Source organism: Cydia fagiglandana, chromosome 13, assembly GCF_963556715.1.
Source record: "Cydia fagiglandana chromosome 13, ilCydFagi1.1, whole genome shotgun sequence".
Classification (NCBI taxonomy): Eukaryota; Metazoa; Arthropoda; class Insecta; order Lepidoptera; family Tortricidae; genus Cydia; species Cydia fagiglandana.
The window spans coordinates 14,979,509-14,993,295 of record NC_085944.1 but is presented as its reverse complement, the minus strand read 5'-3'; positions in this window follow the sequence as shown (position 1 = coordinate 14,993,295).

Genomic DNA, 13,787 nt, shown 5'->3' with positions numbered 1-13,787 from the left:
GGCAAAATGCCGGGATAACGCGAGGAAGAAGAAGATGTCTCTTTTTCGGAATGTTTGATAATTTTTAAGTTAGTAAGTAGCTAAGTACCTACCTAGTGTCATTTCTCCTCACTTTGCCAAAATCTTTTTTTATTAAAAAAGCTCGTCGCTACAACAAATTCAATTACTTTTTTCTATTAAAGTATCCTTCAAAACTCTCGTTTTACAGACAAGAGCCGTTAGCACACTTTTTTAAACATTATAGGTACCTACTCGATCAAATGAAACTGTTTATTTCCTTCAGAACCCGAGCACAGCCGAGCATTCGCCTCTAACCAATATCTGAACTCGGGATTCCTAACAACGATGTGAATTTGGAGATCACTTTGATTTTGCCTCACCTACATTCATTATTGAAAAGCCTCCCCTTCTTTTGATATATTTTATTGAACTCTATCGCCTAGTTAATAAAGATCCAAATATTCTCGAACAAAGAATGAATAAAATATGGCGGGTAAAGGCCAGCCCTGCCGTAAACTTGAGTTGAGAAATCATTAAATTCGCGTCCCCGACTTTATATACCCGTACTTATTTGTATATATTATCGTATCTGTAACTTTACGAACTTTTAGCACGAACTTTGGCTTTTTTTGTAAGTTTCGGTAAACTTTACCTATTCGTCACTTTTCTGGACTGGGAGAGATTTTATACCGAAATACCAAAGACTTTTTTCAAAACCTATGTATTTTTTGACCTTATCTAACGACACTTGACACTACAAATACCACAAACTTGAAAGAAGTGTCTGGCGTCCGTTGGCTCGTTGGATGGACGACATTCGGAAGATTGGGGGTCACTACTGGATGAGAATAGCTTCAGGACCGGGATAAGTGGTGTACTCGAAGAGAGGCCTATGCTCAGCAGTGGGCGATAAAAGGCTGATATGATGATGATGATGATGATGACTTGACACCACACGGTTGAAGTAAATTAAATCCCTTACATCGAGCCTAGCCTTTTTTGTTGGAATACCTTTTTATTGGGTTGCTTAGACGCAATCCTAAAAATACAAATAGATATTTGGCTCGTAAAGCGATTTCCAAGTTGCGTGTGTATTGTAGAAAATCTTATTGCACAAGAGAACAATACACACTTTTCCGGCGCGTGTGTAATGTAGCAAATGTGAGAAATACTGGGAGATAGATTCTAATTTAACAATGTGTTATGGTTTTGATACGACCTTGACGTGGGTCTTGGTGATTAGGCCCCGTAGACAACATGCCAGCCAATCGCTAACGCTACGCAGTGAACGACTGTCACACTAATATGGTAAGCCCCCCTCCTCAGTCGTTCGCGAATCACGGCGCGAAGCCGCGAACGCGAGTGTGGAGCGGGCTGTAGAGTGATAGAGAGACACAAAGCGATTCGATGGCGAAGCCATAACGATCGTCACCTTGACTTTGCCGCTAGGGCGTATCTCACGCTCGACTTTGACTTCATTTCACATGCACCAATCAGCGTTAATAGCGATCTTCAAGGTCGTATCAAAATAAGATCAGAACCGTAACAAGTTGTAAAATTTGAATCGGGTTAAGGGTGAAACAAAACTTGTGAAACGTACGAGCGCTATTGTTGCCTCGCTTTCGACCTTTTTGGAGTGTGCCGTCGTTTATAGAACGGTTTGGATTTGTTCTTTAGAGTGTACTTTATTTCTAACATATTGTTGAACAGGTGTAGGAAAAAAGGGTTAAATTGTTAAATTATTTTAGCTGGTACTTTTCTACATAATGTTATGTTTCTACACTCTTCTACGTTCACATGAAATGGTGTAGGTAGGTAACTTATTTACTAGCTTTTAGCTGTTTTTGGCATTTTAGCTGATAGTTTTCAGTATTAATTAACTGTACATATGTTATGTTTCTATACTCTTCCAAGTTCACATAAAATGGTGTAGGTAACTAAGTACTTATTATGCTGTCCGTGTGTGCAAATAAATACAAAATGAAACGAAAAACTTGCGCGTTGATGCTAAGAATAGTTTTGTCCCTTAAATTGGCAACGGAATACAGCATATTTTTGCATTTTATTCCGAAGCAGAATCATTAGCACTATTGAGCTTCGATGAGCCTTGAATTCAAGACTTTCTACGTTTTGTTTTGTCCCACTCGTCACTGCCAATACGCGAAGCCGAAGGCCGAGCTGCGGGAGATTAATGCTCGCACGTGGATCATTTCTTGCTAGCAAAAGTCAAACTGCACCTCTCCCCTTTGGAAAACATACTTCTTCGCAAACAAAAACAACAGTACCAATAAAGACAACAAGACCAACAATATTAAATAATACATGGCCCTCGGACAAATAAATAAAATACAGAATAGGAACTAATCTAGTAACATGTCAAGGAACGACTTGCCCTTAGGCCTTCATTCATTAAATTGAATAAGAAAGGAAAGCTATTATTTCAACCCTTGTCACCCGGAATCTCGTTATACCTAACATACATATAATATGATATGGAAACTTTACCGTCTTCGATTCTTATTTCCGGCTAATATTTTATGTGAAAATATCTTTATTTGATTCCTGTTTTGGCTACAACAAAGCTAAAAGTAACGTATTTTAAATCAATTACTTGTATAAAATATGTTCAATAAAAACTATCTAATGACCCTGCCTATGAAGCCGATGGTCCCGACTTCAAATCCTGGTCATTTAAGGATTTTTAATGAATTACAACATTAATAACGGGGTTTGATTCTAAGGGTAAAAACGGGACCCTATTGCTAAGACTCCGCTGTCCGCCTGTCCGTCCGTCTGTCTGTCACCAGGCTGTATCTCATGAACCTAGCTATAGCTAGGCAGCTGAAATTTTCACGTAAGCCATGCGGCAGCAAGTACCTAAATAGCCAGTCCAGATAAAAATATTTTCTTTTAAAAAAAGCATAAAAAATCATACTATATTTTATAACTGCGTTCGGACCAGTGTTCTTTTCTCACGGGGATGAAATCATTGCTTACAGAGTTCTGCCTCGGCGATTTTCTTATATTTTCTCGAACGAAATCAAATTGGCCAGGCGAACAAAAGATTCTTTATACGATCAACCAGAATGGGTATTCACAAGACTATCGATAGAACAAACAAACTAAGATATAATTATCTGGCATTGAATAAATAAAGCATACATAATAGCCAGCAGTAATCTATTGATATAGTAAGTACGTAAGTAGAAAAGAGAGAAGTTATAATTTAAACAATTAACGGGTCTGATACAAAGCAAAATTTAAATTAAAAAACTTAGTAACACTGTCTTAAGTTGTACGAAATCCTGTCACTACTTCACGATAGTTCCAACGATAACTGAATTTACTGACTGTCTTAGGATGACTCTTTTCTTTTTCCACTAAACGTAGTTTAAAGAACCATCTTGACAGACAACCCTTACATTTTTTAAAAAACCTCACTCGCTACACCTGTTTCAGACCTACGATGTTACAGATAAAAACACATCATGACCGTAAGTATACCTATAAAATCCATCCTATTATGTCGGGGATACAATTTAATGCCATCTGAGGTTCCAGTCCCGGTTTGCTTTCTGCGACACCGTCTTCTATCTAACCCATTAAACCATCAGGGTTCGTCGCATAACCTTCTCCCCTCCACAACACGCTAAAATGCCAAAATGGCTTAATTCCCTGCCAAAAATATGGGAAGTTGTGCCACTCACGCATCGGCCCTCGTAGTCACCAAACCCGTTGTGTAAACATCAATGCATAAATCGTCTGCAATAGACCAGTGATGTGACAATTTAATGATGGCTATTTTAAGCACACTGCGCGTAAACACATTGCCCGTAGAACCGATGGCCAGCATTGGGGCGGAAAGGTTCTTGAGTGGCCACCACGTACCGGAAGGCGCAGCGTGGGTAGACCCCCACAAGGTGGTAAAGGTCGCGGGAGTCCGCTGGATGCGGGTGGCGCAAGACACCGGCCATTGTGGCACTCTTTGGGGGAGGCTTATGTCCAGCAGTGGACGTCCTCTGGCTGATATGATGATGATGATTGCAAGCACTGTAATCCCCGTGTCAAATTACACTAGACATCAGATCGTGGTAATGTGTGTAATGTTTTGTGAACGCCAATGCCGTAATGCAAAGGATATCGTCCTTTCCGAAACATTTGGCTGGAATCGCACGGCGATCGGGTTCTTTATCAAACGAACACGTTTGGGAAAACAAATGTTTTCAACGCTTTGATATATTATCGGATCAGAATTGTGGTGAAATGTGATTTTTGGGATAGGACGATACGCGATGACGTGAAAACGTTTTTGGGAAAAATTCAGGGTGTCTTCAAATTAATGCTGTTAAATTAGCTATTAAAGAATCCTACTTTTGAAAAAAAAAATAGAATTGTTAGATTTGCTCATAACTTATGTATATTTATGTTATAGATATAGGTATGTTTTTCCATGAAAACTAATGATTTATTTAATTTTTTCCCAAGAAACAAAATATTTTTAGAATAACCAGGACCCCTATTCGACAAGCGACGTTTGACGTATCGTGTTGATCTCCCGTTGATGTGGGAAAAATCATAAGTTCTCGAATACGTACAATGTCAAAATTTGACATTAACACTCCACAGTTAGGGTGACAAGCAAACCAAACCGAACCACCCTTAGTTTAGAGTTGAGTTTTGGCTGTACCAAATGATATTATCCACCGTTGATGGAATCAACACTCAGTATGCAATAAAATCAACTGTTGATTTGACGTGGATGCGAAATCTGACAGACCTGACAGTTGTACATGTCGAATTTGGCCCCAGTATGGTGTATGGTAGTTGATCTGTCAATAAACTATTTAAAATGCTCCCTGTTGGAAATTGGCACTGAAAATAATTTTAAAGCAGTTTGTGAAATCCTGGTAAAGTCGGGTCAATAAAAGTCTGCAGCAGGTTTGATAGCCCACGCAGTGCAAGTGTTGTTTTTACGTCATAATTTCATAGAAGTCTGATGTCTAAAATAACACTTGCACTGCGTCATAACTTCATAGAAGTCTGACGTCTAAAATAACACTTGCACTGCGTGGGCTATCAAATCCGCTGCAGACTTTTCTTGGTCTGACTCTATAGTTCGTTTTTTTTAGCATTAGAAAGAACTCCACAGAAGCAAGCGTGCAGTTTTTATCAGGCTCTTTAATTGTTAATAATTATTGAATTATCTAATGTAGCATGGTCAATACATATAATTTACTTCAAATTATTTTCGCTAAAAGTGCCGGATTTGGAACCACAAGCTTACTTCTGCGAAGTTCTTTCTAATGCTAAAAAAAACGAACTATAGCTGGTTCAACCTACATGTTCTCCCCAAAAAAATACACTACACTCTCTGGTCAACATGCCAATCGTTAACGCTCCGTCACTCCTCCTTTAGCCCCCATTCGCACGACAGCTTTTTCAACGCGCGTTAAAATTTTTCAAAGCGCTTGTATCTGACTACACTCTAAATTTGACTTAACGACCAACGCTTAAAGTCAAAAATCCAACAACGCTTGATAAAAAGCGCCACCGCTGTCGTTTGAATACATGCATGGCTATCCATTTGTGTCATTCAAACGCTTTTTTAACGTGCGTAGATAAAGCTGCCGTGCGAACGGGGCCTTACTGCGACAGTGACAGTTGCGTTTCGTTCGCTACGGGGCGTAAACGATAAGCATATTGGCTACACACCCTGATCGGAAATCGGCTATGCGCTCGATTTCAGCCACATACTGCAGGCGACAACCGGTATTTCTCAGCATCTAAATGAATAGGTAACCAAAAAATACACTACACTCTGACGGCCTTCCGCAAATCGAAATTCGCAAATTGTGGGCATCTTTCTCTTTTACTCCAATGAAGGCGTAATTAGAGTGATAGAGAAAGATGCCGCTATTTGCGAACTTCGATTTTCGCGGTTATAGCCCTGATAGGACATCGGCTGTGCGCTCGATTTCCGCCACCCGCAGAAGGCGGCGACCCGCGTGATGTGAGGGCATTTTTCAGCATCAAGTTTATGAAGCGTAAGCAATTATGGTGAGAAAATAAAATAGTCTCGAGTTGAAAATGGGTCGGATAATATTGCGGCAAAAGGGTGGTGAACATAGTGACGTTTAGTTTTTTTTTGCCTGAAATACGTAAGGGTGATTAAAGCAACTTTCAAACTGGAAGGGTACAGTCAGCCAAGAAAGTGGTTTACCACTTTTCGACTCTATCAATGAGATAATAGAGTCGAAAAGTGGTAGACCACTTTCTTGGCTGACTATACGATGATAGATATCATCTCCATACAATTTATAACCTAAAAATGCCAAATGTAGCAAAATTGTATTGATTCTAATCGGATCGTAAAGGTCGCATCTGGAAAAACAAAGTTACTGGAATCTAAATTTGAAATGTCACTTACAAGTGCGAAAGGTCTGTTAGAAAAATATCCCAAAGAATAAATGGTTCAGAAATGATTGAGCCCAGATCTAGTCCCGTCAACCCGCGGGATTTAGGGAATTTAGGGATAAGGCCGATCTTCTTTTTCATTCACACAAAGTAGCGAGTTCAGGTCTCAAAATTAAATCAAAATTATTTATTTGTCAGAATACGGTAACATTAGGTTTTAAATTATTATAAACAGTCCTTGACCCCTATTCGACAAGCGACGTTTGACGTATCGTGTTGATCTCCCGTTGATGTGGGAAAAATCATAAGTTCTCGAATACGTACAATGTCAAAATTTGACATTAACAATCCACAGTTAGGGTGACAAGCAAACCAAACCGAACCACCCTTAGATTAGAGTTGAGTTTTGGTTGTACCAAATGATATTATCCACCGTTGATGGAATCATCACTCAGTACGCAATAAAATCAACTGTTGATTTGACGTGGATGCGAAATCTGACAGTTGTACGTGTCGAATTTGGCCCCTTGTATTCAGCATGAAAGCAAACTTCGTAGGAAATGACGACCGGTCTTGCCTAGTCGGTAGTGACCCTGCCTAGGAAGCCGATGCACTAGTCCGAAAGGGCGTGGGTTCGTATCCCACCGCTGTCACCATGTTGTGTAAGAAAACGACGGTTGGATGAAAACTGATTTCTGTTTAGTTATATGTATATATATATATGTACCTATATATACTTACTTACTGCTGTGGCACAACGACCAGAAGTGGATCTTGGTCTCCGATACCAAAGACCGCCATGCTACTCTGTCCAAAGCCGTTTCTGTCCAGTCGACGGCGGCGCCGAATTCGATAAGGTACTTCTGCACTTGGTCTCTCCAGCAGCTAGGGCGTCCATATGACGTTCGGCCACTTGGTTTAGTTTTATAAGTATATATAGAAGAATAATTTCATACTGGTCCTTTCGAACGATGAATGTCATCGATTCCGGTGTAAGCTTTTGGAATTACACCAAAGAACTTTTGCGGTGGTCCGAAAGGCCCGGCTTAGGTATTTAGGAGTCGTTCTTTTTCCTAGTTGAATCTCTAATAGAAAAAGCATTAATATTTGTTATCCACATCATCTACTGCCAGCTTCTAGTAGCTTATGCCAGATGCCTGCAACTTCATCTGCGTGTTTTTTTTAATAAGCGCTCGTGTACGGAATTTCCCACACACGGAATTGGCCTCACTGACCTAAGATAAGATCTTGTTTCTTCATTATTTAGCTCTCTTTTTTACAAATACAGGGTGCTTCCTGTAACAGGAGCAATACATTAAACTAAAGGCTGTACTCCTCAAACTAACCAACATCTTTTCAGCAACTTTCAAAAATTATGAATCCTTTAGACTTCCTCTTTTTCATACAAAATAAATATTGCCTTCAATGTACGTTGACATCAGTGTGTTTGACGCTACTTGTCACGCTTTTAACATAACAAAATTTGCAATACATTGCGTCTTAGAATAAACTTTAAAGTGTAATAAAAATCAAAACATGAGTTATTTTCAAAAGTTGCTGAACAAATGTTGGTCAGTTTGAGGAGTAGTACATACAGTTTAATTTATTGCTCCTGTTACAGAAAACACACTGTATAAAGGGTTTGTGTTAAAATCAAGTAGGGATTACTACTTTGTAAAAATTGTGATTGTAAATATACCCTGCCTGTAAATAAGGTATATTTTTGAGTATCTAAAGGGTGTGCAAAATTAAAAGGGTTCCTTAATGTTATAATTTGAACGAGCAAAGTGCCGGAAATCGTGATCGTAATGCGCAAGTATAGACTATTTTACACAGGCTCCGCATTATAAAGAATTTAAATAACACTCCCAGCGACCAATCAGCTCGATTCGGGAAATGAATTAGAGATTAACTAGATACGATATAGTAAAGATATGTGACGTTCCACGGCAAAAGGTACCTTATGGCGGCTGGCGTCGCGATTCGGGATATCAATTAGAGATTCACTAGATATGAAATAGTAAAGATATGTGACTTTCCACGGCAAAAGGTTCTTTATGGCGGCTGGCACTTACGTCGCATAACGCCGCAATAATATTGGAGCGGCGTTAATAATAGCGTAAGCGCCAACCTCCATAAGGTACCTTTACCCGTGGGACGTCACATATCCTTACTATATCGTATCTAGTTAATCTCTAATGCATTTTCCGAATCGCGCCGAATGTGCGACAACGTCGCGTGTCGCAATGTCGCAATGCTGCACTGCAATACTGCTGCAGTAATGCAGTCGGACGGGAGGCGTCATAAGGTCATTTTATCGAGAGATATAATTAAAGACACTAGCGTCATGCAGTCGGCAACTTACTGCGGCAGTATAACAGCGCGACATTACTGCCAACTGCATTACTGCCGCTAATGTTTAAATCGATGTTGCTACCAGTATTTTTGACATTTGCAGCAACATTGCAGTCGACAGTAATGTAAGTAATGTCCCACTGCAATACTGCAGCAGTAATGCTGTTGTGATCTGAATCCAAACGGCACCATTAGGTACAGTCGACGTCAAAGACATATTTACACTTCTTTTGCTGCAATTTTACCCCTATTACTGTTTACTGTTTACATGGTGGGTTTACAGTATACTCCATTCCATACTGATGTACCGTAGAAAGTTTTTGAAATTTCAACATGGGAAAATTCTCATATTTTTAATCGGCATAATATTGTCCATTTCCAAAATGAAAGTTTACATTGTTTCCTGTGAAATTTTCATAAAATTTCCGAGAACTTTTTGGAAACATTGCGCAACTGTAACTCCATCTATAGACAAGCAAAGACAAAACATCCTCCACACTGAGCATAGTCGCGCTACCCCCTCCGCCACGCATATGGTAGTTTTACTCCATGTTCGAGTCGAAAGTGTCTTTGTGTGACGTCCGTGTCTTTGAACGGACCAATCACGGCACGGGACTTCGCTCACCTCGTCCCGCGCACCCCCGCATTTTTGGCATCATCGGTTGCAAGAAATAATTGCTCTAAACTCGGTCTAGAGGATTCCTAGTCTAAGTAGACAAGTGATCAGTATGCGTTAAGTGACGTGTCACGGATCCTGAGTAATGGGAGCCCAGGAGCTTATCAGAATATGTTATGTGAATATTTAATTATATGGAGTAATTGATGTTATTCAAATTACATGCTTGAGAATCTCGGCTTAAAATGTGTAGTTTTAGAGCTTTTGGCACGGAGCAAAAATAAAACTGGACAAGTGCGAGTCGGACTCGCCCACCGAGGGTTCGGTACTTTTTAGTATTTGTTGTTATAGCGGCAACAGAAATACATCATCTGTGAAAATTTCAACTGTCTGTCACCAGGCTGTATAGCCTGGTGACAGACGAACGGAATGACAGCGGAGTTTTAATAATAGGGTCCCGTTTTACCCTTTGGGTACGGAACCCTAAAAAGGGGCACTTTATTTAAATGTGTGCTTCTTATAGAGTTATCTTTATTACTCACTGTTAAAATAATTTTAATCACTCGATTTTTTATGTTGGTATTGTGATTAGCATTCAATTGCATACATTGAATAAAAAGTCGCGTACTAAAATTTTAAGTAATGGGACATTAGATAAGCATCCAGGAATTTTGGGTAAAATTAGGCAATTAGGCACCCAAACACAATTCTCTATAATGCAATACCTAGGTACAATACTTATTGCAACTCGAAACAGTGATTCAGGCTATATTTAACGACACAATAGCACAATGGTTCCACTTTGAGCTACGACAATAGGTGCGGTGCGATCGTTAGTACAGCGCGGCTTGAACAGAGTACCTACTTGTTATAAAACTGGCTTCAGTTTTGAAATAATGTATACTTAGCAGCAGCAGAGAAGAAGAAGCTATGCGAGCAATACTTTAAAATTATTAGTAAGCGTTATTATTAACGAAAACGGGACTTAATCGCTTATACGGGGTGGCTAAAACTAACTGCATTCCCGTTGCCGTAGGGAGGTTTTTGAACTTTTGGGATTATACTGAACAACTTTTACTTTGGGACCAACCCCAAAACTGCGAAAAAAAATTTGGCTGTTTCATACCTACATTTTGGGTGGTCCATTTTCTATGGGAAGGTAAATTTTTTTTCCGCGATTTCGGGGTTGGTCCCATAGTAAAAGTTGCTCCGTATAATCCCAAAACCTCCCTGGCAACGGGAACGTATTTATTTATTAAACCCACCGTGTATAAGTATAACTAAGTTTCATCGTTGAGTACTGGTATTGTGTTGCACTGCTTCCTTTTTGCTACTAGCCACAACCCCTAGAAACACAAGAGTTAACACCGAGTGTATTGCAGTAGGTATTAGGTACCGCATGTGTAAATTTCATCCTACGCGTTTGCGTTGTCTGATTTTGAATGGAATTTTGAACAGCGCGCCGAGCGGGACGTTTTGGGAACTCAAAATAACATATAAAATGAGACTTGACGTACATGCGTAAATGCGTACGTCACATCACGCTATCGAATGAAATTTACACTATCTAGTACCCCTAGGGGTACTGCAATATATTCGGTGTTAACTTGTGTCTATGTGTAGGAAATGCGACTTTAGAATTTACTACGTACACTACAGCAGCAGAGAGTCGCGCCGGCGCCGTGCTATGTTTTACATGCCCATTAATAAGGCTTTAGTTCCATGGATTCCTGTGACACAGTGACATATCTGTAGCCATTTGTTGCAGCTTGCAAGTGCAACTAGACGTGGCTTTGATGCATTTTGGATATTTACCTACATTCTGTATGGTGATCATAAAATATGATCCGAAAATACTAGTTTAAATAAAAACTATAGAAATCCATGTCATTAAAGGATGAGTCACGCTAGATTGGCCGGGCCCTGGCCGAGGCTTCTGGCACGTCATTTTCTATATAATAAAATAATTATAAATACATAAATATTATAGGACATTACTACCTATTTTAACATAAATTACATACATAACATTCATATTTAGATAACATCCGTAACTCAGGAACCGATATTCGTGATGAACACAACAATATACCTATTCCCTTGGATTCGAACCCGGGAACTGCTGCTTCGTAGGTAGTCGCTACCGACACAGAATAAATAATAGTCCCAAGTACAGAAGACTCACTCTCTAACATAACGCGTCTGTTACGATCAGCACAGATATGGCCGCTAGGTGGCGACAGCGCCACGCGCGGCTTATGGCAAACCTCAAAATTGGGGCCGAACGGATGTACTTTTAGCTACCTGTAGCAAAGCGACGAAATCGCGGGGTGAGACACGCCTGCTACCGACTAGGCTAAGCTTTTATGATGCAGCTGTTTAGCATGCATTTCGTGTTTGAGCCATTGTATGCGGCTCTCACCACCATTAATATTTTGGTAGTTAGGAGTACGTGTTGTTGCAGATACCTATGCAACTTGCAGACAATGCAGGTATTTCGTATTTTTAAAAATGTACAATGGAACTTAATCGTGTATTTAATTTTTCGAGGACGGCGTTGTCACCGTGGTCTCGGAGAAGACTGGCTAAAGTTGACATAAACATCTTCTAGCCGCGCGCGTTTTAAAACTTATATATATACGCGATTAAGTCCCGTTGTACACGTCAGGCGTGGCTCACTCCGCGATTTCGTCGCTTTGCTACAGGTAGCTAAAAGTACATCCGTTCCACCCCAATTTTGGGGAAAGGCATACGCCGCGCGTGGCGCTGTCGGCACCTAGCGGCCATATCTGTGCTGATCGTAAGTCGTAACAGACGCGTTTTGTTAGAGAGTGAGTCTTCTGTACCTAGTACAGAGTACTATTATTTATTCTGTGATACCGTGAAAGTTTCAATCAGTGTTATATTCGTATTTTCAACTAGCTGAAGCATCTTAACCATTTCATCCGATCCGATATAGGATCGGGTAATGTGTAAACTCTCTAGGCTATAAAATCTAAACTGCAATAAAAGTTGAACAATTTCAAGTGCACATTATGTTTCGAGACACTATGTCGCAAAGAGTCTTTATTTTTAAAATACCTACCCACTAAAGAGACGGATATTTTACATTTAAGTCCATAATTCGTAAGTTGTGGGCTAAAGTTGCTTGATTTTACGGTAGGAAAGCGCTGGTGGCCTAGCGGTGAGAGCGTGTGACTTGCAATCTGGAGGTCGCGGGTTCAAACCCCGGCTCGTACCAATGAGTTTTTCGGAACTTATTTACGAAATATCATTTGATATTTACCAGTCGCTTTTTGGTGAAGGAAAACATCGTGAGGAAACCGGACTAATCCCAATAAGGCCTGGGTTGGAAGGTCAGATGGCAGTCGCTTTCGTAAAAACTAGTGCCTACGTCAAATCATGGGATTAGTTGTCAAGCGGATCCCAGGCTCTCATGAGCCGTGGCGAAATGCCGGGATAACGCGAGGAAGAAGAGGAGATTTTACGGTAGGATTTATGTTTTTCCAGAGAGACCATGGGCGAATGGTTTTTCTGATGCACTTTATTCGGTATGAAAAGGAATAACTAGCATTCTTAAAACGTGTATTTTAGTTTAAGAAAATTATAGTGAAATTTTAGATGCACAAGCTAAAGCTAGCTTTGTTCCCGAGTAGGGTTTCTTTAATTAATATCCATTTTGTAGGGTAATGTGAGGTTTTATTAAAACCACGGTACTTAGACTAGACAATAAAGCGTTGCAGTGAGCTTTATTTTGTCTGGGTTTAATTAGAATACTTGATTTCGACTTGAAGTGTATAGCGAACAAAAGAAAATACCTTTAGGAAATAGTACTTTCCCAAGAATATGACCCAGTTCTCCTAACTACCTGCCCTACCCGGAATTCATTAGAGTACTTGAGTAAAGTCAATGTGGCCAATGCTGTCATAGGAGCTATTTCAGCTATTCCGTCCACTAGCGTTTTTCTCGAACAACGAACAAAATTGATAATTTCATCGACGAAGCAGCGATTGCTTTTAGTTTCAGCAATTCAAAGGAAATGGTTTTTTTCCTACGATTGAAAATCAAAGAAATATATGCTCGTGGACGGAATAGCCCCTATGACGGAATTAGCCACATTGACATTACCAAAAATGTTTAATTTAAATAATCGTTTAAAAATTAAAGGAAAATAAACGCCAATTTCTTTGCCCCCATTAAGGCTACTTATTTAAATAATGACTACAAATTATGACATTCACTCTTTACAAAAGGAAATCTCATTAAGCGCAGAACAAAAGATAATTCAAAACAGGCTGATGGATCAAAAGGTTGTGGCACGAAATATTTTTTATCTGCGACATTTCTACGGGGTTTTGTCTTATAAAAGCAAATATCAATTACTCACTATTAGATGGAGCAT